Source organism: Pseudorasbora parva, chromosome 20 (assembly GCF_024679245.1).
Source record: "Pseudorasbora parva isolate DD20220531a chromosome 20, ASM2467924v1, whole genome shotgun sequence".
NCBI lineage: Eukaryota > Metazoa > Chordata > Actinopteri > Cypriniformes > Gobionidae > Pseudorasbora > Pseudorasbora parva.
This window is the reverse complement of record NC_090191.1, coordinates 32617962-32643701: the sequence shown is the minus strand read 5'-3', so window position 1 is coordinate 32643701 and position 25740 is coordinate 32617962.

Here is a 25740-nt window from a genome sequence, read left to right as displayed (position 1 = left end):
TCCCAAATCCACTCATGCACTTTTTTTTTCTTTACATATTTCAAAATGCGCTATATTGAGATATTTACATTTACATTTATGCATTTAGCAGATGCTTTTATCCAATGGACTTACAACTCAGGAGTACAGGAAGCGATCTGTCAAGAAGAGGCAAAAAAATGCAAAAAGTGCTCTAAATACCAATATTTGTATACTACTCAGAGTAGCAAAAACCAGAAAAGGGGAAGGGGAAAAAGAAAAATAGAGGAGGAAGATATGAACAATGCAATTGGCGTGACACTAGGTTGTGAGTTTGAATCTCATTTCAACTGATAAAATGCATAGCTGTAAATCACTTTGGATAAATGCTTCAGCCAAAAGTATACAATGATGAGGATTTACTAAGAAACAGAAAGAATTCCATCATTTGAAAATTCATATTGCTTTTGTTCTCTGTGGTTTTATATTCAGAAAGTGCAGGTTAACAGATAAATGTGATTTCAGCCAAGTTAATATTAAAATGTTCAAAACTGTAGCTACAGACAAAGTTTTGCAAACGAAATACCTCCAAGTATCTCAGTCAACGAACTCTCTTATAATCATCTCACATTCCCAACAGTAGCTTAACACCTTTCCGTGGCAGGGGCCTACGAGTGAGCTACGTCAGAGTAGTCATGGGCGGAAGGTCTCATTTCGGATATGGCTCCAGGGTGCAAATTAAGATAATTACGTACTGTGAATTCCTCGATAAGTGGCCCTCCAAACGCAGACGATACCGTGTTCACGCTTACTTAATGCACATCTGAACAAAAGCAAGTGCTCCTGCTAGGCGTAACGCTTGGGCCTCTGTGCTCTGCAGGAGGGCTCGTCTCATTAGGATGCTTATTTTAACGAAGCGTCTCCACGCTGCAGATCACTGCGTGGCCCCATGGATCCGCTCTCCTCCTCACAAAGGGAAATAAATCTCTTTTCGGCAGGATAATTACCAAGATAATTTTATCCGTAATGATGCTTGTCAGTCAGGAGAGCTGTTGAAATTAGAGATGTTCTTGTGTAAGGAAAAAAGAGAATCCCAGCAGATTTATCTGTCAAGAATGAAAAGAGATGAAGAAAGAAACTAACGAAAGAACATTCTTTTCTCCAACCTTACTTGTAATGGTGTTCAGATGAATCTTACACAAACATTAGGGTGTTCTCGAGGAAACGGTTCAAATTCTGTCATTATTTACTCACCCTTATGTTCCAAACCAATATAATGTTTTGCTTTTTCTGTGGAACACAAAAGTACAATCTTTAAGAGTCATGTATATCTTACAATATAGTTGAGAGAATGTCTGGAAAGTCGATGACTTTGAGTGAGAGACAGGCTGCAGTTTCAACAATGACACATCAACACCATTGCAGCAAAATGGCAATGGTTGCAAAAGCCTGGAACATGATGCAATTTTAAGATGATCTGCATATACATTACCGTTGTAAAGTTTGGGGTCAGTTAGATTTTTTATGGTTTTTACACAAATAAATATACAAAGAATTTTTAAAAAAGCAAAAAATAAAAATATAACCATACACAGAAAAGCAAAAATTATTCTATTATTTATAAATTTATTTCCCTATTTAAGTATATATTTATTTTTTCACATGTATTTATTTCTTTATTTCTGCATTTCTTTGTCAGCAGGGTAATGAGGAGGGCGTGGTTAACCTCAGACATCGAGATGAGAAGTGATGTTGTGATCAGGGGTGTAGCACCAAATGTTGGGCCCCAGTCACAGAACCAAGGGGTGGGCCCCTAACAACTATGTAATTTTGTCATGTTAATATTATGGATTATCAATATATATTTGCTCTCAGATCTGTTGAAGGTCATTTTAAAAATCCAGACCAGACGATGTTCTACAGCTATGTCCGGAATAAAGAGTAGTCTATCCATGTCACACGGTACCCTTAGGGTGATATGATTTACCCCATGACATAAGATATAGGCCATACTTCATTTGTACAGAGAGTCTGGTCACTCTCCATTGACGAGGTTTAACTTCCTTGAAGATGGGTACTCAGTTGAAGTTTAAAACTATTGGATCTGCCCAAAGCCACTCTGGATCTGCCATAACCAATTGCTAATGTTTGGTTGTAAAATACGTCATCTCAAACTAGGGCACAACTTTAATATCTTTGTTCTCAGCCACTCACTCTGTTGAGGAAAATGACAATTGAGCAGAAGTGCATAGGAGGGTGGAGCCAGGCCAGTCCAAGTCATTCATTACAGACAATATCAAGGTCAGTAGGCTATACTTGGGTGCTTCTCAATATCCCTCGTTTCCTCGCTCATCCTATGATCCGGAAACCGATGGAGCTCCGCCATTTTGTAGGACATCTTAATTCTCTAATTGCACTGCGAGGATCGAGGAGTGAGGAGGCTTCCTGAGGAGTCATGAGCGAGGATAGACTGGAGTCCTTGCGAAAGTGTTTTATCGACTAAACATGACGCATGCATTAATTCTCCTCCCCCTTCACATCGTTATTCATTATTATTATTATTGTTCAAGACACAAATGTATGTCAAATAACAATAACTGACAGTTGCAGAATTATATCAAAGCACAAGAAAATTAAAGAAACAAACTGCAATACAACAACAAAAAAAGCAGTTAATAACTGGGAATAATTTGTTGTTTAAACGGGGGGTGAAACACTCAGTTTCAGTCAATCTCATGTCAATCTTGAGTACCTATAGAGTAGTATTGCATCCTTCATATCTCCGAAAAGTCTTTAGTTTTATTATATTTGTAAAAGAAATATGGGCTGTACCGAGTCTTTCCGGAAAAAACCGAGCGCCTGGAGGCGTATCGTGTGTGCGGAGCTAAAGAATGACGAGCGCAAAGCGGTGACGTCCTCAAGCGTGGAGAAACCCTTGCTATCGATCTCAGCTAAGATATATGATCCAGAATCAGATCCGGAGGCTGAAATAAACTGAACAGGAAAACCAGCAGCAGCAGGACGTCCGTCTCTGTGGTATGTACTGTATTTAGTGACCTGTCAACATTTGTGTGTGTTTACTCGCAGTTTATGAGGACATGATTCGGTTTATGGAGTATTGTATGCGACTAAACCTAAGCAGTAGCAAGCAAAACAGTTTTGCACGTCAGACTAGTGTAACGTTATACATAGAACAACAATGGAGTAACCGTTAGCGCATTTGAATGACGAAGCACGTGATCGTGTCGTTTACTGATGTTTACTTACGCGACGATAAGCAACAGCACAGACAATTGAAGCAGTTTTACTCACCGGCTGCTTCCAAAGCAGGACCAAACCTTTATCGCTGGGACCCCTTCGTCAAAAACACACTTCTTGGAGTGTGGAAATCCACTTTGCGATGCGACTGAAGCGATGTTGTGAAGCTTCCCATCATTTCTGCGTTCAAATCGGTTCAAATGCAGCGCTGCCTTCCCGGAATGCTGTGCTGAAGCGTTGAAGTCGCTTAATGTCAAAGTGGAGGAATGAAGTGGAGCGCGGCGCGGACTATAACCGACATAAGTGTTCACGGACGACTGGATCTGCAGCTTGAGAGCATTGTTGATGGGGCGTGCATTTACTCTCTCGCTCTAGTCGCGCGCGCACCCTACCGGGAGAAGAGCCCCTACGGCCCATATAAGGACCTTCTGCTCTTATTAACGTCAAGTCGACCCATACTCGAAAAAAACTCTCCGAAACTTGTGAGAAACCGGAAGGAGTATTTTTAACACAGAAATACTCCATCAAACGTTTAAATAGTAATCTCTAATGTTCAAGAATCCTGACTAAATCCAGAGGTGCAGAGTCATCCTTATTCGACGGCGCTCACTTCACTTGATTCAATTCGTCCGTCCTCGCATCTTTTCCTTGCGGCCTTTCCTCGGGGTGGAAGGGGTTGAGCTAAGGCGCGAGGAAAGGAAGCTAGGAAAGGAACCGAGGATGCACAAATAAGAATTAGGAAGCACCCACTGTATTTCGGCCACACCACAAAGTGTCCCTGTGGTCTCAATGCTTCGCCCTCACCTACTCTGAGTTCGATTGCTATGTCTGAGGAAAATTACGCCCTCCTCATTACCCTACTGACAAAGAAATGTAAAAATAAATAAATGTAGAAATAAATGTAGGAAAAAAAACATAAATAAGGAAATAAATGTAGAAATAATTACTTATATTTGTTTTTTGCTTTTCTGTGTTTATTTATTTATTTAGTTATTTCTTTGTATATTTGTTTATGTATTTATTTATTTTTTAATTTTGGCAGCTTTGGAATTACACTAAGAACACCAAGGCTGCATTTTTTTATTTATTAAAAAAACAACCACAAAAAAAAAAACAGATTTGTCAGCATCATTGCTCCAGTCTTCAGTATCACAATGATCCTTCAGAAATCATTCTGATATGCTGATTTGCTGCTCAAAAAAACATGTATTATTATTATTATTATTATTAAAAATAATAATAATATTATTATTATAAATGTTGAAAACAGTTGTGTAATTTTTTTCAGGACTCTTTGATAAATAGAAAGTTCAAAACAACAGCATTTTTCTGAAATAGAACGCTTTTGTAACACTACCATTCAAAAGTTTAGGTCAGTAATAATTTTTGGAAAGAAGTTAAAGAAATGTATATTTTTATTCAGCAAGGATGCATTAAATTGATCAAAAGTGACAGTAAAGACACTTATAATGTTACAAATAGATTCATTTTATATTAAAAATCCCTTAATTACAGCAGTAGTTACTAAATCATTTTTTTATGCAAAAAAAAAAAAGGGTTGATGTTTGTACTTGCTTACAAGAATGTGCTATCATTATTTATATTGTCTCACACACTTGGTTTATTGTTTCTGATTGTATCCCACAAGTGGCTTTGGAATAAAGCATCTGCTAAACGAATAACTGTAAATTAAAAACTTAAAATATAGCATAAATCATACAGACTTTTATGCTGGGATTTTTTAGGTCCAAGTTGGAGCTTGACTAAGGAAGTTCATTTCTGGCACCGATTAGTTAATAGTTAATACGACATATCTCTCAATGGAAATGTATTTCTCAGATTGTGACTGTCTTATGTTCTTATTATCTCAGTATTATTATATATGGGTACAAATATGACCATATTTGAGATAAAATGTCAAACAGTAAAATAAATATTTCTCATTTTGTGTTCCATAAAGAGAAGAAGAAGGAAAAAAAAAAAAAAAACTTCCAGGTTGGAAAAAAATTAGTTAGTAAATGACAGAATTTTTATGTTTTGAGTGCACTACTCATTTAATCTATCTAAAGCCTGCTGAAGTATTGAATAATTTAAAGCAACAGAATAAATGACCATTGTTGACTTTACATTTACGTTGGTGTTAGAGATAAAGCAATATTTTGGCTGGTACATAATAAGCGTCTGCTTTGCATTGGCGGACATCATATATATCTTGACACTTCATTAGCTGTTCACACACACAACTGGATGTAAACATGTAGACACTCAACTTTATAGTTAATGATATGAAAAAGCCAGCACAGCCTTTAAACCACAAAAAACAGCACTTGATCACAACATAGAAAGCTAGAGAGCCAACACTTACTCCAGTGGCACTGCAACTGCACAGCTTTGATCTTAGATGTGAATTCTCTTAACTTGTCTGGGCTTTCAAAAAAGGGCTACTTAAATTATTTCAGAGATGCCGCTTCTCTCCAACGTGGCAAAGGTAGAGCCCTCCTGTGGATTTGGAGAGATAAAAGGTGCTCAAACAGACATCACGACAGGTTTATTATATTACTTAGCATAAGCACTGCCAAGCATCCCTTAAAGGAATAGACATCTTGTGTTTTTCCCTTTAAACAACAAAAAATTAACAGTGAGGAATTGGGACCCTGCTCTTGTGTTGTATCACTCAACAAAGGCGCGTGAACAATCGCTTATTATGTCAAACTTTGACAATGACAGAATTGGAACAGGGCTTCTTCAACGCTCCGTCCCCCACTGGGAGCCCCCTCTGCACACACACACGCACACACACACACACACAATACTCCAGAAAGAAAGTTTACTTTCCCTGTCATATGAAATTACATTCGCATTTGCGGAGCATATAGCAGACCATCAGAAAGGGAAACCAGTAACAGTGTTGGGCGTAATGCATTACAAGTAATGCGAGTTACATAATCAGATTATTTCTCTCAAGCAACTAATAAAGTAATGCAATTTTAAATTTACAACAAAATATCTGAGTTACTTTTCAAATAAGTAATGCAAATTAGTTTGTTTTTTCATAAGGTCCTTGACATTTGCCAAAACTAGAACTTCAAAAAACAAACGAGTCCATCCCCGGTGAGAAAAAGTAACACAAAATTAACATTGCATTCATTTCTATAAAAAGTAGGTAACTAAGTAACGTTACTTACTTTTTTTAGTGTAGCACAATGCTGTAACACATTACACTGACCTGTAAGGTGTTGTGGAACCTATGAAAAACTTTAAGGTTGACCATCGAGTAGACTAGACTAGCAGGTCTTTGAATTACTCAGACATTTGAGTGGATATTCCCTTATATAAGTACATTAGCATTAATGTTCAACAGCCCCAGGCCGCGATCCGCGCTGATATTACACACAATAGCAAATGTGATATTGATTTAATACGAAAGTTTAAGAAGTTAATACTGAGTAACTAATATTTTAGATACAATATTTACTGTTCTGCAAACTGACAAAAATACACCAAAAAACAAAGTAGCAATAATACAGTGTTTGATTCCGATTTGAGTCAACTGAGTGAATGTTACTGAGTGATTTAAGCAAACTAACCCTTGAACATGAGCAAGTTGAGCAAACATCAAACAGTATCTGCAGTTACAGCGCTGAAAGTTCAACGCAAACGGAGATATTGTCTTTTAAAGTTATGGCAGTTTATTGCCTACAAAAACAGCCGTTTTGGACTACAACGAGCTTCTTCCCGGGTTGGTGACATCATAAAACCTTGCTAGTCACCGCAGATGTGACTTCTGCCCGTAATGGTAAGGGGTGTAGCGTTTCTGGACAACCTGTGCTTGGCACTTCAGCCAATAAAAATACAGGAAACTACGTTTGTCCATCTAACCAATCTAAGACCATTGCGTGTTTCGGAGGGATGGGCTTCATAGAAGCAGGAAGCAAACGAGACGTTCAAAGGAGAGTGGAGACAGCGGTGTGGAATAAAGCTAAAATATACCTTTTAAAAAATAAAAATACAGCATTTAAAAAAAAAAGTATTAAGACATGTTATACTGCGCCCCATAAACACAACCAAGCCTAGAAAAAAAACACGGAACATACCCAGGTATGTCACATTCTGGATCCACCCCAGGTGTCTCCAGATCCTTCAGGTCCAATAGTGTCTGACAACTGGAGTTTGGTTTTTGGATGAGTGAGGAGGATTTGTCTTCAAACCCTTCCAAACCACATGTAGTGATGTAGGGGCCGTGGTGATGTAGGCACCCCAAGACTTAACACATTTCTGCAATTCTCCAGCAGTGATCCTGGGAGAGCCCCTCAAACCTCTTCCTGGAAGATTTGTAACATCTTTAGTTGATTGGAACTTCTCAATTATTGCCCTGATGGAAATGGGGATTTTCAATGCTTCAGCTATTTTCCTACAGGCACTTACTATTTAGTGAAGCCTTAACAATCTTTTGCTGCACATCAGAACTATATTAATTGGTTTCCATTGTGATGGATGATTAAGGGAATATGGCCTTTGTGTTTCCTCATGTTTATACTCCTGTGGAACCAGAAATCATGACTGGACAATTTCATTCTAAGAATGTAAATATGAATGGGAATATACTTCAGATATATTTTACTCATTAAAAATTCTTGTGGTGCTCATAAATGTGGCCAACGTGTTTTGGAGAAAAACTTTTATTTCATAATGTAATTTTCTCCCCACTTTCAGTTCTTTTACTTTAGTGGAAGGTTACTTTTTTTTTTTTTTTTTAAATGAAAGATCAAAAGGATAATGCAGATTTATTTTTACAGCCATCTTTGATCATATTTACCAGGGGTGCCAGTAATTGTGACCACGACTGTATACATTTAAATGAACTCAGACCATTTGAACTCATTAACGGACCTCAGCTGTTATAAAATAAAGGGAACATTTCTGTAAACTGCAAAAGTTAGTTTCACTCCAAATATTCCGTGTTGCTTGCTATTCGCACTAAACTTCCCCTCTGTGGCAGCGATAAAACTTCAAATGACTTCAAACGAGGAAGAGCAGACAGGATGAAGTCTGTGGTAAAAATGAATACACCTCAAACAGAGTCATTAGCAGGGAAGGGTTCACAAATTAAAGCAGTAAAAGGGACTAAAGATCGATTGTGGGGGATTTCGGCTGGCATCGCAGCGTGAGAACAGCAGCCGGATGTTTGCATGCTGTAAGGAGGGGTCTGGATCATACGCTAACCTTCATTCAGTGCGCTAGCTGGCGGCCCCATCATTGACAGGAAGGAGTGGGTCGCCAGGGCATTGATTGATTAATCAAAGCTAATGTTCTTTTGATCAGCAGGGGCTGCCCTATTAACCAGCGAAGGAAAGAGGGGGAGAAATGCTCCATCTTTTATTTACCCACTTGCGAGGTCCCTCGTTGGCTTCCATCGCTAACTTCAAAGGAGACTGTGACAATTCTGTCACAGTTTTGACTGATAGAAAAAAAAAGCTTTTTATACATTTTCCCTCGACAGTAGATTTTGTTTAATCGTTTCCAGCCTTGCTCGGTTTTAATATGTGTCGAGGAAGAGAATACAAGTCTCATGTTTTCTTCATGACTGTTTCCTTTCTCGTCTAGTTGTCTAGTGGGTTGTCCTCCTTTTCGCACTGTGCCATTTTATGCCATGCACTGCCTGTCACAAGGACACCCAGGGAAACTTCATGCAACTTTTTGTTGTTTGCTATAATTTATCCCCTTGTTCCAGGTTGGAGTGCACACACTTTCGGTGTCAAGCATGTGTTGCGTGAGGCCTAAAATGACATTTACAAACCACACTGTATATGCAAACCTCCCTTAAGAAATCACTATTGTTTGCACATCAAATGATGGATATTTAGAAATAAATTAAGTTCAAAGTTAATGAAAAAGAGTCTTTGATACACCTTTATTCTAACAGAAAACCATTTGTTTATTTAAATATAATTTTGAATATTCAATTAATTTTGCTGTTGTTTTTTAACATTAAGATATTAAAAAGTTGCAATATGCAATAACAGTTGGAAACAGTATTTTAGACGTGACATACTGTATATTCACCAGAAAAATGACTTTGGAACCCGTAGGTTAATCAATTGCTATAATGAAGAAGTCATATCTGAGAAAAGATCTGTACTGTACACTGATCAGGCATAACATTATTACCAAATATCCATAATATTGTGCTGGTCCCCCTTTTGCTGCCAAAACAGCCCTGATCTGTCAAGGCATGGACTCCTCTGGACCCTTGTAGGTGTACTATCTGGCACCAAGATGTTAGCAGCAGATCCTTTAAGTCCTGTAAGATGCGAGGTAGGGCCCCCATGGATCGGACTTGTTTGTTCAGCACATCCCACAGATCCTCAAATGGATTGAGATCTGGGGAATTAGGAGGACAAGTCAACACCTCAGACTTGTGCTTCTCAAACCATTCCTGAACCATTTTTGCTTTGTGGCAGGATGCATTATCCTGCTGAAAGAGGCCACAGCCACCAGGGAATACCGTTTCCATGAAAGGATGTACATGGTCTGCAGCAATGCTTAGGTAAGTATTACGTGTCAAAGTAACAACCACATGAATGGCAGGACCCCAGAAAAACATTGTTCAAAGCATCACACTGTCTCCACTGGCTTGCCTTCTTCACATAGTGCATCCTGGTGCCATGTGTTCCCAGGTAAGCAATGCACACACACCCGGCCATCCACGTGATGTAAAAGAAAATATGTTTCATCAGACCAGCCCTCCTTCTTCCATTGCACCCTGGTCCAGTACTGATGCTCATGTCTCACTGTTGGTACTTTCGGCGGTGGACGGGGGTCAGCATGGATTCCCTGACTGGTTCACAGCTATGCAGCCCCATACACAAACAAACTGTGATGCACTGTGTATTCTGACACCTTTCTATCAGAACCAGCATTAACTTCTTGAGCAATTTGAGCTTCAGTAGCTCGTCTGTTTGATCGGACCACACAAGCCAGCCTTTGCTCCCCACGTGCATTAATAATAATAATAATAATAATAATAATTACATGAGGTTTGACATTCCAAATAGGCATTATTATAGATTATACATACATGTATACACATACCATTCTTTAAAATATCTGAAATTAAACATTACAAATACATTATAAGATGCAGAAATTTGTGTAATAAAAATACTTTGGTAACACTTTAGAATGGGGAACACATATTGACTATTAACTACGACTTATGCCTCAATAAACTCTTAATTTACTGCTAAATTAGTAAGGTAGTTGAAGAATAATCATGTGCTTTATAACCTCTTACACTCAGGGCCATTTTTTTTGGGGGGGGGGGGGGGGGTGATAACAGCTTACACAACATATACTTACATATTTATCACTTTTAGCAGTGTTTTATGTAACTTCAAAGGGTTTCCTGTAAAATGACACCAACATTTTGAACCTAGACCACTGTATGTGTGTATGGGAGGATTTTCAATTTGGGTAGGCCAAATCCAGGCGGAAATGACATCAGAGTAATTTAGTGTAAATACATTACTTTGTGTAAAACAAATGCCAAAGTGATGCATATCTCAGAAAGTAGAGATTCTAAGCTTTCAAATGGTACCACATATGACATCATAGCTCCTCCACAGACATTTAAAATGGAAAGTAAATACATGACAATGTCATTTCCGACCCTGTTCAGGGTCCTCGGAGTTTAAGTGGATAAGTACTAATAAACATCCAATATCCTAGTAATATGCATGCTAATAAGAAACTTGTTAATAGTTAATAACTGAACCCTAAAATAAAGTGTTGCCAATATTTTATTTGACTTCTGGTAATATTTTATTTATTTATAGAAGCATTAAATTGTTTAAAAATAACTTCTCTTATAAAAATGTGTGTCCATAAACCTTCAGTTAATGCTGTTACTGTCACGCCCTCACGGCCATCAGACACTGCCACGCCCACTCGTTCACCATCACCGCAATTCTGATCACCTGGGCACCAACCTGGCTCACCTTCACACTCACTGTCTGGTCTTGCACCGATCCTACCTTGACTATCTGTCCTTCTTCGAAGCCCTCTCCTGTAATCATCTTCGTCTCCATCATCATCATCATCATCATCATCATCATCATTATCGTTGTAACAAAGTTCGATAATGGAAGGAAGGAAGAGGACACGGGGGTCGGCTGACGGTTGATGCTTCTCCTTTATTTATCTCAAAACTCAAAACACACACTGCGGTGTGACTTTTCATAAGCTCAATGTTCACAGCCATCTGAGCACCCGGCCTGTGGACCACCTGGAACTTAAAAGGCTGAAGAGCTAGATACCAACGGGTGATCCGCGCGTTGGTATCCTTCATGCGGTGGAGCCATTGGAGAGGAGCGTGGTCCGAACAGAGGGTGAACTCCCGCCCCAGAAGGTAGTAGCGGAGGGTGAGAACGGCCCACCTGATGGCCAGGCACTCCTTTTCGATGGTGCTGTACTTAGCCTCTCTCTTTGAGAGCTTACGGCTAATGTACAGCACCGGCCGCTCTCCCCCCTCCACCTCCTGGGCCAGGACTGCGCCCAGCCCCCTGTCCGACGCGTCAGTCTGCAACAGAAAAGGGAGAGAAAAGTCAGGGGAGTGTAAAAGCGGCCCGCCACATAGAGCAGCCTTAACTCGGGTGAAGGCCTGCTGGCACGGCTCCGTCCATTGGACCGTATCTGGTAGCCCCTTTCTAGTAAGGTCAGTTAGAGGGCTGGTGAGGTCCGAATAACTTGGTATAAACCGTCTATAATATCCCGCCAGCCCCAAGAACTGCCTTACCTCCTTTTTGGTCTTGGGTCTCGGACAGGTTGCAATTGCGGCGGTCTTATCAATTTGGGGACGCACCTGCCCATGACCCAAGTGGAAGCCCAGATATCTTACCTCCACCCGCCCAATTGCACACTTCTTCGGATTGGCCGTGAGCCCCGCTCCCCTCAGCGACCTCAAGACCGCCCTGACATGCTGCATATGCCGCTGCCAATCGTGACTGTAAATCACGATATCGTCCAGGTAGGCAGCAGCATATGCGGCATGGGGACGCAAAATCCTGTCCATGAGGCGCTGAAAGGTAGCGGGTGCCCCGAACAAGCCGAAGGGAAGCGTGACGAATTGGTGTAACCCAAACGGCGTGGTGAAAGCTGTCTTTTCTTTGGACAATGGAGACAGGGGGATCTGCCAATAGCCCTTCGTTAAGTCCAATGTCGAATAAAATCGAGCCGTGCCCAGCCGATCAAGCAACTCGTCAACCCGCGGCATTGGATACGCGTCGAATTTCGACACTGCGTTCACCTTGCGGTAGTCCACACAGAACCTGACCGAGCCGTCGGTCTTAGGGACCAAAACGATCGGGCTCGCCCAGTCACTGTTGGACTCCTCTATTACTCCCATATCGAGCATTGCCCCTAATTCTTCCTGAACTACTTTTTTCTTGTGTTCAGGTAAGCGATACGGCCGGCTGCGAACTACCACGCCCGGCTCGGTCTCGATATGGTGCTGAATTAAGTTGGTACGTCCCGGTAGGGGCGAAAACACGTCGGCAAACTCCGCCTGTAGTTTCGATAGATCAGTGAGTTGGGACGGTGAGAGGTGATCTCCCCCAGGGGCCAGCGCGACCGATTGTGCTTTGATGCTCGCCTCTGGCCCGAGATCATCCTCTCCCCCGATCACGGTCGCCAACAACACTGATTCCACCTCATTCCATTTCTTAAGGAGATTGAGGTGGTATATTTGACGTGCCCCGTTCCTATCGGACCGTATCACTTCATAATCGAGGTCTCCAACCTGTCGTGCGACCTCAAACGGCCCCTGCCACTTCGACATTAATTTAGAGCTCGATGTAGGGAGTAATACGAGCACTTTCTCTCCCGGTGTGAATTTGCGTAGTCTCGTACCCCTGTTATACGACCGGCTTTGGAGGTCCTGGGCTTGCAACAAATTCTCCCTAGATAGCCGCCCCAAGGTGTGGAGTTTTGTTCGCAAGTCCAGCACATATTGAATTTCGTTCTTGGCCAAAGAAGGCCCCTCCTCCCAAGTTTCTCGTAGGACGTCCAGCACCCCCCGGGGCTGCCGTCCGTAGAGAAGCTCGAAGGGGGAAAACCCCGTGGAGGCTTGCGGGACCTCTCGCACAGCGAATAAGAGGGGTTCTAACCACCGATCCCAATTTTTGGCGTCTTCCTGTACGAATTTACGGATCATGGATTTAAGAGTGCGATTAAACCGTTCGACCAAGCCGTCTGTTTGTGGGTGATAGACGCTTGTTCGAATGGATTTAATGCCCAATAATCCGTACAATTCGCTTAACGTGCGTGACATAAACGCCGTGCCTTGATCAGTGAGGATTTCCTTCGGAATCCCCACTCGGGAGATTAAACGAAACAGTGCGTCCGCAACACTCTTCGCAGAGATGTTGCGGAGAGCCACTGCTTCCGGATATCGTGTTGCGTAGTCCACGATAACTAGCGCAAAACGATGTCCGCGTGCGGATCGCTCTAATGGCCCGATGAGGTCCATCGCAATTCTCTCGAAGGGGACCTGCATTAATGGTAGGGGGCGCAATGGCGCTTTTGGGGCGGCCAGTGGGTTCACCAACTGACATTCAGGACAAGACGCGCACCACCTGCGCACATTGTCATGAAGGCCTGGCCAAAAAAATCGGGTCATTAAACGATTCAGCGTGGCCGCCTGTCCCAGGTGGCCCGCCATCGGGTTAGAGTGAGCCGCCTGGAAAAGCATTTCCCGGCGGCTCTTTGGTACTAACAACTGGGTTGTATCCACTTTTGTCTGAGCGTCTTGGGTCACTCGATACAACCTATCCTTAATTATGGCAAAATAAGGATACGTGACGGGCAATGCGGGTTGGAGGGACTGACCGTCGATAGTGCGGACCTGTTGAAAAGCATGTTTTAGAGTCTCATCTTGAGACTGCTCCAGAGGGAAGTCATCGCGGTCCGAGAGAATCAGTCTCTCGACCCCGCTCGGTTCCTCTGAAGCTGTTCCCAAGGGTCCCGTATCAGTCTCGCCAACCTGCACTCGCACCGCCCCGTTCCTAGCCTTGTTTTCCCAAGCGGCATCCGCGCATAACGACCCCAATAACGCCGAAAAGGCGGGCCAATTCGTCCCCAGAATTAGCGGATGCCGGAGGTGGGGACTAACCGCCACCTCAACACTATGCTTTTTCCCCCTAAACTGTATCGTGACTGGGACAACCGGATATTCCACCACATCCCCGTGCACACACCGCACCTTAACCATGCGGCTTGTATCCAATGCCCCAGGCTGCATCAGGCTTTGATGGATCGAGGTTTGGTTACATCCTGAATCCACCAAGGCCTGATATGTACCCCCCTTGATACTTACAGGAATTTGGTACTCTCCTGCTTGATCGGGGGTGGTCCGCTGGACGTCCGGGATCCGGATCATTGTCCCGATGTCCATCCTCGGACATCGGTCCACAAAATGATCCGGATCACCGCACCGCCAGCAGGCCAGCCCAGGCTTACCCGCCACCCCTGCGGCGGGGAGTGGGTTGGAAAATGAGCGCGGGGAGGGTGTGAAACCGGAGCCATTGTCGCCACCCGCCCCCAGCGGCCCCGCCCCCCTGGGCGGAGCCCGCGAACTCCCGGACGGTCCTGGGCCCATCCCACCCCGGCCTCTGGGGGGAACGCGAGGAGGGCCTGGAGGACGGGACCTGGGGAGAGGGACAGGGCGAGAGGGAGAGACAGAGGGGGGAGAGAGAGAGGGAGAGGTTAGTAGGGGCTCGCCGACCCCCGGGCACGCCACCAGATGGTCCTCCGCCAGGTTGATGGCCGTCGTCAGCGACGTGGACCGGTGGCACTGGACCCACTCGGCGGTCTTCTTGGGTAGCCGAGCGATAAACTGCTCCAGTACCACCAGATCGACGATGTGGTCCACGTCGCTTCCACCGGCCAATAGCCATTTGCGGCACGCGTCCCGGAGCTGTTGGGCCATCGCGAAGGGTCGGCCGGCCTCGCCCCACTCCAGCGAGCGGAACCTCTGGCGGTGCTGCTCTGGGGTCCGGCCGACCCGCTGGATGATGGCCCTCTTCAGGTCTTCATATTCCAGGAGGTTCGCCACCGGCAGTTGTTGGGCGGCCGCCTGGGCTTCTCCGGTCAGCAGAGGAATGAGGTGCACCGGCCACTGTGCCCGGGGGCCACCCGCAGGCCTCCGCGGCCTTCTGAAATAGGTCTATGAAGGCCTCGGGATCGTCCTGTGGCCCCATCTTGTGTAGGGGCACGTGGACCGGTGCGCTGGCGAGCCCGGCGGCTTCGGTGCGAACCTCCCGGTCGATCCAGCTCCGGAACCTCTCGCGGTCCTCTTGCTGGCCGCGGACGATGGCCTCGAAGCGGCGCTCCTGGTCCGCCCGCAGGTCCAGCATGGACTGGTGTTGTTCCTGATGGAGGGCCGCGAGAGAGGTGATGATGTCCGCAAACGGCGAGGCGGAGGGCGTTGGTGTTGTCATGGCGGCGGCGCGGTCCTACTTCCTTCCCGGGTTTCGGCACCAGTGTAACAAAGTTCGATAATGGAAGGAAGGAAGAGGACACGGGGGTCGGCTGACGGTTGATGCTTCTCCTTTATTTATCTCAAAACTCAAAACACACACTGCGGTGTGACTTTTCATAAGCTCAATGTTCACTTCCGGGTCGGCACTTCCGGCTTCCGGCAACTCAGTCTCTGGGTTTCAGCAACAACCGTCCGATCTCTCCCTCCCTTGATCTCCGGTTCCACTGATGTTTTGTACCCTCTCCGCGCTCATTACTGGAACGAGAGACAGGTGTTATTAATCTGCTTCCAACCCACTCACTTACCGCTCGTCCCGCGGCTCTCTCTCCCGCTGCAGACCTCGCTGAACCACGCCCCCCTTGCCACAATCGTCTTCTTCGTCATCACCAACATCATCGTCTTCACCTTCATCGTCCTTCGTCTGAGTGTCCCCACGTATCACCTGTTTCTGTTACCTCTGATAATAAACTTTGCACTTGCACTAATACATCTGTGTCCTCGTCTGTGTCTGACAGTTACTGTATACCATACTTTGCCTATAAATTGGTGGCATTATCTTCCAGAATGTAAGATACAGGAAATGATGTCACTTTCCCTCACTGATGAGATCTAAAGCACTGAAAGGTATGTGCGTAGGCAAGGTAATATTTGAATCAAAAAAAAATTCTTAGACCAACAGTTATTTTGGGTCAAAGGGTCAAAATTGTTACCACAATATGGAAAGGAAATTTAATTACTGAGTGTTTTTTTTTTTTAAGTATTTAAGTTTTTGGCTAAAAGGTAAAAAAATATGTCAATTATGTTACCATGGTAGAGTAACAATATTGACAGTATGTAACAGGATTGACAGTAACATAACTGATGAACAATAGGCAAGGCAAGTTTATTTATATAGCACATTTTATATAGCGGCAATTCAAAGTGCTTTACACAGAAAGGGAATTCTAATATTCATAAGAGAATAAAATAAAATAAAAAATGTATGTATATAATCTGTATCACCTGATAACCTGAAACTTTCAGTTTATATTCTATAAGCATATTTACAATGTATTGACATTGCACCATTTCCACTTTTCCAGTCATGAGTATGAGGTAACGCAGCTCTGTTTATCATATTAGATACATTTAAGTGTGTTTAAAATGATGATACGATGCTACTCTGTGTGTTCGCTCAGCAGCTGCTGTGACACTTGTTCACACTGTAAAGAGTAAAGCGCTTCTGCAGAATAAAACAGGAAACCGAGGGTAACGCAGATATTAGTAGTGGGAAGTTCGGATCATTTAACTGACTCGGATCTTTGAGTCTTGTTCAGCAAAATGAACGAATCTTTTTTCGAGTCATTTTGAGTCATTTCGTTCATTTCACCAAAATGACATGTTAAATAGCCCAACACATCTAGTACTTATGAAAATGTTGATTACATTTTAAAACTACATAAAAATTAACTATAGGGTACTGCAACCAAAGCCAAATTATAAGAAACTGAAATGTTTAATTAATTGATTAGTTGTTGGGTCAGGCTATTGCAGTCTAACTCTGTTAGTTCACCTCACCTCCTGATCCAAAACATTCTTTCTCTTGCAACTTCATATTTATCACGTTTGTTCTCCGCCTCTCGTGTCTTCGAGTTCCTCGAGACGTTATCTGGGGGCTGGGCCGCCCGGACCGTGCGTGACACAGGTCCGGAAACAAAAATGATTAGTTCTTACAAGTCTTTCGGGTTTGAGTCTTTCGTTCTTCCTGTTAGTCCCATAGAGTCTATGCTTTCAATAACGGAAACAGAAAAGATTAGTTCTTACGAGTCTTTCGGGTTTGAGTCTTTCGTTCTTCCTGTTAGTCCCATAGAGTCTATGCTGTCAATAATGGAAACAGAAAAGATTAGTTCTTTTGATCGAGTCTCGGGTTTGAGTCGTTCGTTCTTTTGTCACGTGACTTGTCACCGTATAGAACACTAGTTCACAACCTTTTTAGTAAAAAGCACGTAGTTATTTATTTTTTATATACTATTCTCAGTTAATATCAGATTTATGCAAATATGGGAAATATATTGACTATTCAAGTCTAACATCACAAATTCAATTATATATATATATATATATATATATATATATATATATATATATATATACATACATACAAACATACATACATACACACACACACACACACACACACACACACACACACACACACACACACACACACACACACACACACACACACACACACACACACACACACACACACACACACACACACACACACACACACACACAGCTTGGGACTGACAGCAAGAACGAAAGACTCAAACTCGAGACTCAAAAGAACTAATCTTTTCTGTTTCCGTTACTGACAGCATAGACTCTACGGGACTAACAGGAAGAACGAAAGACTCAAACCCGAGACTCAAAAGAACAAATCATTCGGAGATTCAGAGCTGATTCAGAGGCCATATGTTGCGTAATGCGCATGCGCGGTCAACACAAAATGAACGAATCACTATCTGAGACAACTCGGTAGTCCCGAGTCATAATAAAGATTCGTTCAAAATGAACGAATCGTTCATGAACGACACATCACTAGCAGATATAACGCAACTGACAGCTGACTCCCTCAGACGTCTCGGTTCTTTGGTTAAAATAGCAATTTTCGAACAATTTACAAATAGTTGGAAATATTTGGGATATTGTAAGAACTCAACTGAACAAAATATAGAACTCTGGCCTGGTAGTTTTTGGATATTTTACTGCAAAAATACTACATAGCGCACCTTTATCTTTTTGAAAATATATCTGTACAAGCTCAAGTGACGTGATTTTGGATGTATGAGCACACCATCTTCACCGCAACTAGAACTGCCTTCGATTTGTAGATTGTTTGTCTCCCACTGAAAATGAACTTCTCCCAATTTTAATTCCGACACAGCATAAACAACCTTTGACTGTTTTCACAATACAATACAGCTTCATACCTTGATAAAACTCAGAGTAGAAAAGTTCAACTTAAAGAAACCCAAAAGAGCCTTACAAATTCATCATCTTCAAACTGAAGGGCAACTTCTTGGCCGCAGCACACTTTTATGGACACAACAAGACAATCAACTGTACACAATCCCACCACAGAGGGAATGTTTGCTAGCCTTGTGGCGTTTCATATCATGTTCCCAAAAGTGCCCTAGTTTATTCTTTACAGTTAGATGAAGGGAGACCCACCTGAGTGTAGACTAAGTGAGGTATCCTTCTACATCTTTTTTCATGTTGGGTGACTCTCAAAGTCATGGAAAACTCAAGGTCTTTTCGGCCGGTTCCTCCAAGGTCTCTGAGGGAAATACATCTCATATTTAATATAAAAAGTTCAGAAGCGACTCTCTCAACACATACAAACAAACACAAAAGCAACTTAATACACAAATGGCACTTACAAGTTGTGTGAAGTCGCCTTTGTCTTTGTTTTTCCTCTCCTGTTCTTGTTCCCTCCCCTCTGTTTCTCATCAGAGAGGCTGTTTCCTGCTCAACCCCTGCCCTTGAGTTTTTCCCAATGTCAGTGCACACTTCAAACACCAGCTGACAGGCAGAAGAGTCTGCTGAGAATCCCTATTCCAAACAATTATTCCGTCTCCTACACGTTGGCAGATCTCTTCCCAGAGCATTACGCCTAATCAAAAGGTCCCTTTGACCCATCAACAACTCAGCGGACGTGCTGATAAATTTGCCCCTCGCCAGGAGTTTGAATATATTAATGCTCACATACGTTTAATATATAAAAACAAGCAGTGCAGATGCCGATTTCTAGAACGAGAACGCCTGGAGAACATGTTTGGGTCGAACAAACTCTCTCCCTCTATCTTTGGAAGGATTTGGGCAGTGACTGTACCTGGGACAGTTTTGTTAAACAAACAACAGACTTTCATCTTTTGAAAAAAATAATAATTTCATATTGATTAAAGTTTGTAGCCTGACAAGCCAGACCCACATCAAGATGTTTGGTCTGGAAACTCACCATTGACAGGGCTCAATCCGAGGGATAAACCAGGGTATTCTCACAAAAATGCGTATAAATAGTACGAGCACACTCGTACTATTTCTACGCATTTATGTGTGATCGGGTTGGATAAACGGTTGTCTTTCAAACTCCCTCTGCACGCGATAGGATAGCGCTACAGCCAACCAGAGCAACGAAGGTGAGGCAGAGCTTGTTGATAGATTAAACATTCGCTGTATCCGGTCGGCAAAACTCCGAACACCTCTTCCCTTTTTAAGGATGACTTCAGTGCCATTCTTTGTTCTTTTCTCAGAGAGTCTTCCAGAGTCGGGGTCAAAGCTGATTCGAAAGACCGCCGTTTGCCAGTTTCTGTGTTTAATAGAAGCACGCAAACGCAACTCGGCCGTCGTCATTATGGCCCCGCCCACCGACTCTATACACGATGTGATTGGCCCGGCAAGAGTTAGGGGAATACAGCTCAGAAGGGTATTGAGAGTTGCTAGAAGACACTCGCGGGCAGATTAGATTTGTGCTGCCGCTAGGGTGCGTCTAGATTTCTAGGCTATAAAGTTTGGGTAAAACCCTGAGAAATGCAGCTCCACGAGGTACAGATGCTCCTGTGAGAAACCCTTTTAGCAATATAATCCCAACCTTAACTTTAGAATTAGCTTATCCAAGAGTCTTAAAGTTGTGATTTAAATACCAAAATAGCCAAACTGGTCCAATATGACCCTAAATCATGATGTGCAAACCAGAATTTAAAAACAGCATTCATAGAATATCCCATACAGCCTCACAGGAGTCAATAATTACACACCCTGATTAGAAACAAGACGATCAATAAAGATCACCGCCGCGTTTTTGGAGTATCCATCAAATGTTGTAATCTGCGAATGGAGCTTGATCTTTCAGTGCCCCTCCCTCAAACTCATCTTCACCAGCTGAACCTCCTTTGCAGGCTTTTCATTAATTTGGAGTATTTTCATATCGATTGTGCTGTAACTGTGGCCTTTTGTTTGGTAAACCCCAAAGCCAGTCTGAAATATGGCCTTGCTATTGTACATCAGATTGCAGAGAATCAGTTTCTCTCTTCAAGAAGCCGGAGACCTGAATTTGTTCACTGCAATTGCAAACACTAGATATCAACTGGTATTGTGTTCAGGCATTGCAATGGGGATTTTACATCTCAAATGCAGTTGCAGAACACATGAGAAACCATAGTCGTGTCCCAAATTACCTTTATATTGTGCACTTATTATTGTATAATTATAATTAAAGCTGCAACACTCCATTTTTCCCCCTCAGGTTAATAAGTGTATTTTGAAGTGCAAATAGTTTATTTGTTGTGTGAACACACTGCTAATTATACTACAAGACTGCTTACGGATGCTAATGCTAAAATATATGATATAATAACAGCTATAATGCAAAACTAATTAGTAATTGATTATTTTTTTTAGGTACAATTTATTCTAGCAAAACGATGACATTTGTTCAATCTAATTTTATTAAAATTAAACTTAATCATCAGTATAATCGACAGATCACTGTGAATATACAGCTAAAGCTTAAAAAAATAAAACTTTTTCAACTTTTACAGACAGTTTGTCAGCCTGCATAACCTTTTAATTGAATGAGGATTTATTGATATTGGGTAAATGCCAACAGTTAAACTAACATTAGTCTTTGTAAAAGCCATTCACCTTCTATTTCATTAGCCCTGTAGCATTTTAATGGATTATAAATACTTGGCTTATCTGTCAATGACAAATAATTTATCCACTGCCGATCTGAGAGGGATCAAAGCTAATTAACTTTTCCTCGTTAATTTCAGCTGCAGAGTTTGACAAGTGTGGCTGGAGTAAAGGCTCTTCGGAGAGTCAGACATCAGTGCCAGGTGAGGCCCGAGCGCAGGTTTGATCTCATATACATGTATTCCTTCACTACTCGGTCGCTAGGGAGCTCCGTGCCAAGGTCAACATTCAAAGACAACTGCACGCAGCGAGAGACACTCCTGCACGAGCCGTGGCTCTCTTTTGTTGTGCGCATCACAGCAGCATCAGAGGGTGCGGACTGACACTAGTGAAGTCCCTGGATAGCAACCATCGCTACCGGTTTCCGTCCCCTTCACAGGAAAATCTACTATACGTTCTAATTGCATCATTAATATCATTAGGGATTAAATGTCTTATCCGCCTGGTTAACTCTTACTGTGTTGATGAGGCACAAAGTGCGAGTTTAGATGACCTTCAACCCAAAGTGAATAAAATAAAACTCCAGTCTCTAGTGGCTGAATGGAATTTCTTGATGTGTACTTGAAGGACAGGTTTTCTTATGGGCAGGATTAATTTTCTCAAACTATTATTCATTCTAGGTCTCCCTTCACCCTTTCTGGCAGATCTGACACTTTGAAGGAAATATCAAGTCTGAGATTTTGGAAATTTAATTTAAACCTGGAAATACTGAGTTTTGCAACAACACAACACAACAACTCAACAAATGAGCTCATATAATAACTTAAAATAAAAAGAAAATTAAAAAAGAAAAAGAACAAATTAGCTCATAATTGAAATAATATAAACAAAAACAAAAGAGCAAAAAACAAAAAGAAGCAATGAGCTTAAATAACAAATGAAAAACAAAAGATAAAAAACAAATAAAAATAAGCTCATACAACTGAAATTAAAATAAAACGGCAAACACAATAAGCTGAAATAATTTTTTTTTAAAAATCTAATAAAAATGAAATCAGATAACAAAAACATAAAAAAACAAATAAAAACAAAACAGAGCTAAAACAAGAGCTAAAGTAACAAAAAAAATATATATAAAGAAAAAATTCTAAAGAAAAAAAATGCCCAAATAACAAATGAAAATAATACAAAATAAAAAGCTCATAACAAATGCAAATAAAATAAAAACAGAAAAAAATGAAAATACAAATAAAATATGTAAAGCAATATTAAACAAGTAAAGGGGGTAGTGAAACTTCAAGCAGACAGAAAGAAAACAGGAAAATATATTGAACTTATCACAGGAGAAAAATAAACAGCAACAACGGATAGCTATTTCAGCAAAAGAGTAACTTGACTATGTTTGTGTGTGTGTATATATATATATATATATATATATATATATATATATATATATATATATATATATATATATATATATATATATATATATATATATATATATATATATATATATATATATATATATATATATATATATATATTACACCACTGTAATTTTTTTCTTAAATCAGCATCTCTACAAGTATGGAAGCCATTCCATTTCAATGTCTGTTGAATTCCAACACAGGCACACCTCATTCTGGTGCTGATTAGGTGATCACCTGAAACAAATCTCATTTAATAAGAAGTATAAAAAAATACTTCTGTGGTCATCACTATCCTCTTGCAGTAGGACCAGCTGGATGGCAAAAACAGTGCTAGTAGTACCTCAAAAGTAATTGGAATCAAAAAATAACTATTGACCATGCCAAAAAAGTTTTGAGGAAACCTTTGAGTGAGGAAAAGAAAGGTTCAATCCTGCCTTTACTGGCAGAGGGATACAGTGAGCGGCGGGTTGCTTCCATCCTTAAAATTTCAAAGATGGCGGTTCATAAGAACAAGGTCAAGCAGCCGACATTAGGGACAACAAAGCTACAGACCGGCAGAGGGCGAAAACAACTCTCCACTGAACGGAATGACTGTCAACTCATTCGACTGTCACTCAACAACCATAGGATGACATCAAGTGACCTACAAAATAGAATGGCAAAATGCAGCTGTGGTGAAGTGCATGGTGAGGACGGTTCGAAACAGGCTCCTAGGGGCAGGGCTGAAGTCGTGCAAAGCTAGAAAAAAGCCCTTCATCAATGAGAAGCAAAGAAGAGCCAGGCTGAGGTTTACAAGAGACCATAAGGATTGGACTGTAGAGGACTGGAGTAAAGTAATCTTCTCTGATGAGTCCAATTTTCAACTTTGTCCAAAACCTGGTCGTCTAATGGTTAGACAGAGGCCTGGAGAGGCCTACACTGTGAAATTTGGTGGAGGATCGGTGATGATCTGGGGGTGCTTTAGCAAAGCTGGAATCGGGCAGATGGACGCATGAATCAAACCATGTACAAGGTTATCCTGGAAGAAAACTTGCTTCCTTCTCCTCTGACAATGTTCCCCAACTCTGAGGACTGTTTTTTTCCAGTAGCAAAATGCTCCATGCCACACAGCCAGGTATATCAAGGTGTGGATGGTGGACCACCAGATCAAGACCCTGTCATGGCCAGCCCAATCTCCAGACCTGAACCCCATTAAAAACCTCTGGAATGTGATCAAGAGGAAGATGGATGGTCACAAGCCATCAAAGAAATCCGAGCTGCGTGAATTTTTGCACCAGGAGTGGCATAAAGTCACCCAACATCAATGTGAAAGACTGGTGGAGAGCATGCCAAGACACATGAAAGCTGTGACTCAAAATCAGGGTTACTCCACCAAATAGTGATTTCCGAACTCAAAAGTTAAAACATTAGTATTGTATTGTTTTAAAATTAATATGAACTTATTTTCTTTCCATTATTCAAGGTCTGAGAACAAATCTGAAATCTTTTTTTGTTATTTTGACCGGTTGATGCTTTCGGCAAATAAATGCTCTAAATTACAATATTTTTATTTGGCATTTGGGAAAAATTTTGTCATTAGTTTTAGAATAAAACTAAAATTTTCATTTTACCCAAACACATATCTATAAATAGTAAAACCAGAGAAACTGTTTTTTTGCATAATTTTGCAGTGTTCTCTTATTTTTTTCCATATATATATATATATATATATATATATATATATATATATATATATATATATATATATATATATATATATATATATATATATATATATATATATATATATATATATAAATAAAAGATTATGATAAGCTTGAAAAGTTCCCTAACACTGTGCATATTCCATACGTGCATAAATGGACAATATCTGATTTGTCAAAACTCCCAAAATCGAGGATGTCAAAACAAGCATGTTAACATACAATTGACACAAAACTGTCAGGCTTCACTGTCATATGCCAGCTCAATAAATGCTACCAATTATTCATAATCTCACCAGCAGCGTTTCGAAGACAACTTCTGACATTCTGTCACAGATCTTTTGCCGTCGTTTTGCTCTCTTTTGTCTCCGAGCATGTTAAAATACAGCAGCCGAGAGATGACTTGCCAATGATAAGCAATGGCACCCTATCAAAATGAATGCAGCTCAGTGCTGGATGTTTCTGTTTAACCATCCTTGAACAACTCTCAGAAAAATGAGAGAAACATAAGATGTGTGTATGCTATTAATCACACGCAATAACATGTTTCCATGGCAATTGATTACGAGGTAGGCTGGTGTTGCCGCTGGGTAATATGTGAAAAGCACAAACCTCTACAACACGCAAAATCCTGGCCAGTGATGAATGTAGTTGACAGGTGACTCACGTGTCATTAAAAATTATTTTTTTAGCCTGGAAACGCCACCCTGAGCGCACCATTTTTCACTACCGCTTCAAGGAACAAAGAGAAAGAAAAAACATTTATGAATAAAACAGCAGAAAAGCAATCAATCTGAAAAAAGACATTTGTCAGAGAGTGAGTGAGTGGCGACCAGCTGACAGAGTCAGTCAGATTGGTTCAGAAACTGCCAGGGTTAGAAGAGCTTTTGCACCGGCCTCCTAATCTATGCCACACATACTGAATTAAAAATATATGACAGATTGACTCCTTCCGCTTTTAGTTGCAAAAGTCGAGTTTATAGTTGCATTAATCTGAACTTGTAATACTGGGAATCAGGGTCCAAATATACTTTCTGCCACACATGCCAATGGCAAGTAAACTAAAATCCGTTTTCATTTAATAATGTATTAATAAATGTTGAAATTAACATCAACTAAGATGAATAAAGGCTGTAGAAGTATTGTTTATTTTTTAGTTCTGAAGTAGGCTAGTTTA